The sequence below is a fragment of the Drosophila guanche genome, unplaced genomic scaffold, assembly GCF_900245975.1.
Source record: "Drosophila guanche unplaced genomic scaffold, DGUA_6, whole genome shotgun sequence".
In the NCBI taxonomy this organism is placed as follows: Eukaryota; Metazoa; Arthropoda; class Insecta; order Diptera; family Drosophilidae; genus Drosophila; species Drosophila guanche.
Window position 1 is genome coordinate 2,203,567 of NW_022995746.1, and position 6,000 is coordinate 2,209,566.

Sequence of the window (6,000 nt, forward strand, 5' to 3'; positions counted from 1 at the left end):
GTCATCGATCAGCCACTGGTGATCCACTGGTTATCCACTAGTGATATCTTATTGTACCGCAAGTAATAAGTAGAGGGGGCTGCTCTCAACTAGAATATTCTACCTGGCCCCAACTCCACGAACAGAAGGTCAGCCCAAAAGGGAATCGGAAGATCACGCCATGCGACGGTCGCTCCCAATGCAAAACGGTACCCAACGATGCATGCGCGTGCAGGTACGGAGCAGCATTTGGCTATGCTTGTGAGGTGTTACAGTTATGTTTTGTGCATAGTCGAAAACAAGACAGTAATAAACATAAAAATAGGTGATTGCGCTTTAGAATACAATGATGAACAGGCGAATAGGGAAAGAAAGCTTATAGGCAAATATTAAGATATACAAATATACAATGGGCATATGTACATGTTTGTTATGAATACATCACAACCCTTGCAAACCCTTGCAATATTCAGAAGAGAACTTGATCTGCCATTGCAATGCTCCCACTCGACTGTCCTCTCTCTCAGTCTTCCCCTGCCTTCGCGCACAACCACATCCCCCCTTTAGTCAGGCTGCTGCACTGGGTGTTGCACTCGCTGATTGACTTGTGTTTCCATTTTTAATTTGGTTAATTCAAATTAATCAAGCGACAGTTGATAATTTCTCCATGCTGCAAAATGCATTTGTTGCATGGACAAAAAGTGCATTGGCATTGGAGTCATCATCTCATACATATTCATACACTCGCATTCACATATTCACATTCATATTCAGTGTTGACGTCCGACTTTTGTCGGTCTCTCGTCTGTCGTTCCAGACGCATTTCCCCACTTTGTTGTTTGCTCAATTAATGCAATTGCTCGTTTTGTCTCTCTTTCGCCCGGTCTGGTTGTTGTTTCTCTTACTCTTGCTGTTGTTCCTTTCTTTTTTTTTTGTGTTATTCGTGACATTATTAATTTATATTTATATTACTTTTTATGCGAGTAACGGCAGCTGTTGCATAATGCCCTCTGCTGTTGCTGTCGCCTCTGCAGCATCAAATTGCATTATATTCTGATGCGTTTTAATTAATTTTGAGTTAATTGTCGTACATATATTTCTTCTTTTTTTTTTAGGTACTCAAATGAAGTGTCGTCTGGCAGGCAGAATATTATGGTAGCTACAAAAACTAGGTCTGGGCTGGGATTTAATGGATTTAATTTAAGAATTAAAGGGAGAAAGGAGTTTAAGCAATAGATGTCATAAGTTATAGTTAAGTTAAGTTATAATAGAGCCATCGAAGCCAAAAGAGAGTTCCATAGTTTCAACAATGAAACATTTTATTATTAATTTTTTTTATTGTTTTCTTAACGTACTTCCTTTCTTCTCAGAACTTCATTGTAAATAACAACTGGAACTTTCTCTAGCCGTAATTTTACTCTCCTCTCCTGATTCGCATCTTCCCTTCACTCTGCCAAACAATTATCCAACTAACCCACTTTCCCAACCAACTCTCTGCTCTTTCTCTCATTTCTCCTCCGCCTAAGCTGCCCCAAGGTCACACAGACATGACCACTGACTGGCTGACCGACCTCCTTCGCTAGACGACCTTCTGTACGAGCAGCAAAAATAAAAGCGCTTCATAATGGACTTATCGGTCGACTGAATCTCAGTTTGCCAAATCGCGACTAAACGAGAAGAGCACACAGACAGACACAGATACATGCATGAATGTATCTGTAGAGTGCAAACTAGAAAATGGCATAATTCAGACAGCATACAGACAGAGAGGCATCATCGGCCTCAATGCAGGCCGTCCATCCATCCATCTACGCGGGTATCCATGGGTATCGTTGCTGTATCCACGTGCGGAATCCCTGTGCCCCCTGCGCCTGTCGACTGTTACCCCATCCCGCTGGCATTAGAGCCACTTAAACGCATTTGGAAAATTGCCTGCACGCCCACCCACACCGCCTCCCACACACACACACACAAACACACACACCAGCAGCAGCAGTGTTCTCTCTGTTTTTTTGTTTTGTTCTGTGGAAAAACTAAACGCGCGATAATTTCCATCTGAGGTGAGATGATATGATATATGGCATGGACGGGGGGTAGGGTATCGCAGATTGGGGGCATGCCTCATGCAAGTGATGAGGTTATCACTTGGCACAAAAGTAAAGCGCATCCGTTTTTAGACCTCTGTCCACTGTCCAGCTGTAATCAAACTACTCGCAAAAACTGGCGCACAGTCGCTGACGCTGATGATGATCCAACTTGAACGTGGGCTGTGATACGTGCAAACAGTGAAGACTCTCAGGAATGAACTAGGCGTAGGAAGAAACTCTTAAGCTAATCCAAAACACCACGAGTAAGCGCAGAACTTAATGTAGGAATCAAGAAAGCTATTTAGGAGAAATATTTAATCCCTTTAATCCCTATAATCCCTTTTTCTCTTCCTTTCCTTTGCATATGATTCCCCACTGCATATCTGGCCACTTCCCCCATCTCGCTGTCTGCTGTCTCTTGGTGTTGATTGCAGTTTGGGTTTTTTGCCTTTGTTTTTTGTCTCGCGGCGCATTAAGCGAATTTGCGAGGTTCGAATTTGATTGTGTCAATTGGCTCGCGCCTAGAATCAGACCCATAGCCCAGACCCATAGACAGACCGGAATGATGCCACGAATCTGTGTAGAGTCGGTGGCTGGTGGCTGGTGGCTGGTGGCCAGTGCCACCCACCCAGAAAATCAGCGCTTGGAAATTGCAGTACAAATTTTTCTGTAAATTGAATTATGTGCACCAATGTGCAGTGGCAGCCCCCTCTGCCGCCCCCTCGCTGGCTGTATGTGTGTCCGTGTCCGTGTCCGTGTCCAAGTGTCGCCGCCAATTGTGCCGAAACCCAAACCAGCAAAAAAACCAAACATAACCCTAACCGAACCCAAGTGCGAGCGATTCATACAACATCTTCGGGGCGCCCGCATAGGGTGGTGGCATGCCACACTCCCCTCCCCCATTTAAGCGTTTATTCCCACTTTGGTTCCATGCTTTTTTGTTTGTGGCTTTGTTTTCTTGTTGTATTATAAATATTTTGATTGAATTTTCTGTTTAATTAAAGCAAATTGTTTTGTGCATTTGTTCTGCTCATGACAGTGGGGGCTGCCTGCAGTGAATATATATTCATTCAGTCATATGCTCATATGAATAAAGCTTTACGCCTTGATGGGGGGTCGTTAACTGATTGAGAAGATGCATAGGGGGAGGTGGGATCATGGGAGGAGTATCAGGGAATTGTCATGTGAACGATGAGAAAGTTTTATGGGAATGATCTAGAGCTGGCTGTGGAATGTTTTGGAAATGAAATCTGAAAATTATGCAGAAGAGAACCGTAGAAATAAATCATTACAATTTATTTCACGATATATACAGATGCAGATTGGGTTTCAGACTGTCACCAAATTATTATAGATCAAAGCTATATAATTTCTACACTTCTTTATTGTTAGAGGAAATTTTAATAGCATTTTGCACAACCCAAATCCTAAATTCCCCTGTTCCATTAACTCTTCCCGATTTCCAACTAAATTTCATTCCCACATTCTTTCCAAATAACCTGCCTGCCCTTTGACATTTGTAATTTGTATATTGAATTCCCCAAATATGTGTACATATTCGAACCATTCATCCAACTACATGTCTATCCGTTGCCCAATCAATTTGACCCATTTTCCGTTTCCAAATTCAATTCAATCAAGCAATCAATAAATCAATAAACATGGCAAAAACCTAACCTCCAACGGGACTAACGGGAGCCAATAACCGTTTTGTATGATAATTCTATTTGCTAATTTAAATATGCCAAATTGTATTTTATTTCTGTGCTGCGATGTCATCATCATCAGCACCCAGCATGGTCGCCTCCCATCTCATGGTCCAGCCAGTGTATCCCCCTGCCAGCCTCCGGGAGCCAGTCAGTGTTCCCCCTAATTGAGTTGAACGAATCGAACGAACTTCGGCGACGAGTGGCAATGGACAAAAAAAAGAGGAGCCAATGTGTTGGGGTTGCGGGGGAAAACATTGGCCAACTCCAATTGACTCCTATCGGTGGTCCCCTCATGGCTCTGGAGAGGGACGCTGGGTGTGTCGCTCCAGTGGAGCGTTGAACGTTTGCATGGCTGCCAATTAATTTGCGGTTGATCAATTTAATTTGAAACTTCGTTTCGGTCTCTCTGCCTGTCTCCCACTCCCTCTGCCTTTCCCCTTCCCTGTTAATTTGTTGGCGCGCTTCGGATTCGCTTTGGCAAATAATTTGCCATTGATTTTGTATTCGTTACCCTTTCGCCATCTCTTTTCAGCTGTCATCAATCCATCTCTCTCTCTCTCTCTCTGTCTCTGACTGACTGCGGGGCTTCTTTTCTCTTTTTTTTCTCTCTTAATTATCGTCAATTATTCAAACTGCATTTGGGGGAATGATCAACTTTTGGTCTGTCTTCAATTAGCGTAAGAGAGAAGGAGAAGTGGAGCACTGCAGTCAGACTTTTCCCCTGGTATTCCCCAAGCAAAACTTCCTTTGAATCCTTGCTGCTCGAATCCTTTATTCATATCCCAATTTCGGTTTTAATTCTTTTCTCGCCTGCTGCTCGCTGGCTTTCGTTTGGCTTCCTTTTTGTCCCTTTTGCACTTCAAGTGTTCACGAATTTTGTGCGATTTCTCACAGGAAAGGCATCAACACAAACACTTCTGCCAGACACTTCGCCACTCAACACACACACACACAAACACACACAGAAACCCATAAGGATATGTTGTGGCGGGGCATACTTGAGAGATTTTTATCACATTTGGAACTCATCAGGAAATTTCCTTAATTCAAATTAAAAGCGTCTAAATAAATTATGCGCAAAATGTTTTTGGCTCTTGAATTTGAATGTTTAGTCTGTTTCTTAATGAATTTAAATGTTCGCAGTCGTACGGGAAATGTTTCTACGAGAATTATGTATAGGAATAGGTTTCATTATGCACTTTGGAAAAGAATAGAATACATTTTAAACGTGGGTATATTTAATAAAGGAACTTATAAATTGTTTGTATGCTTCAAAAGCACATAAATAAAATCTTTTCAATGCGAAATATTGGTGAAAAACAATTTATTGAGATGAGATTTTGCCCAGACCTGGAAGAAACATATTTCTCAAGGGACGAAGCAATAATTGACTAAGATTGTAAGATTGTAGATACGAGTATCTAAAATCTATACCTTATAACTTGATTATTTTTATCAATTTCATTTGGTACTTTTGAAGCCTGCCAAAAATGGAAGGTGCTCCGAATCATATTCGGAAGTACCAGAAAATAGGATAAAATATAATAAAAAAATCTAAAAGGTTTCATTTAAACCTTTTCCTACAGAACCATAATCTCTGAACCTATCTAACCATTAACTCACCTTATTACCGTCCGTGAAAATTTTGGCAGCAATTCTTCAAGCGTGTCACAGAAGAGAATCCCTTGCCTTGCGCTCTCCCTTGCTGGGTTCTTTTTGCTTTGTCTTAGGAATTGCCTTGGCTCTCTTTTCGATCAAGTTTTTCCACACTTTTCACAGCACACGAAGCACACGTGAAACTTTTGCTGAAGCTGGGAGCTGGAGCGTCTAAACACTTTGAAGAAGTTTTTGAAAAGTTCTCTTGAGTACAAGAATCACAAAAGGAGTGGAGTGCCAGGTGCCAGGTGCTGAAGTAACTTCACAGTCAATCAGTGGTCTAATAGGCCGCTAAGGAAGTTAAGGATCAAGTTGAAGTTTTTCCGAGTTTGAGGATGGAACACACACGGGGTTTAATTAGATGATACACTTTTGGGCTTGGAAGTTTTCCCGTCAGAGAGAACTACAAATAATCCACTTAATATTCGGTTTTCAGTTTTCAGTTTTGATTTTGGTTTCCTTTTTCAGTTTCGTCTTTCACACAGAAACCCAGAGATTTGTTTGGGGGCTACAGAATGGATGTTGGATGTCAACCGAACGCGTGGAACGTCAGAATGTGAATGATCTAA

General features: G+C 41.9%; 1 protein-coding gene across 1 annotated transcript in view; it reads right to left on the reverse strand.

Annotated features, from left to right (window-relative positions):
- Positions 1-6,000, reverse strand: part of LOC117582608 (homeobox protein aristaless) — a 28,129-nt gene extending 22,129 nt beyond the window's left edge. Inside the window, exon 1 of the mRNA XM_034270481.1 lies at positions 5,399-6,000. The gene's annotated coding sequence lies outside the window, so the exon portion shown is untranslated. The remainder of the gene's footprint in view (positions 1-5,398) is intronic.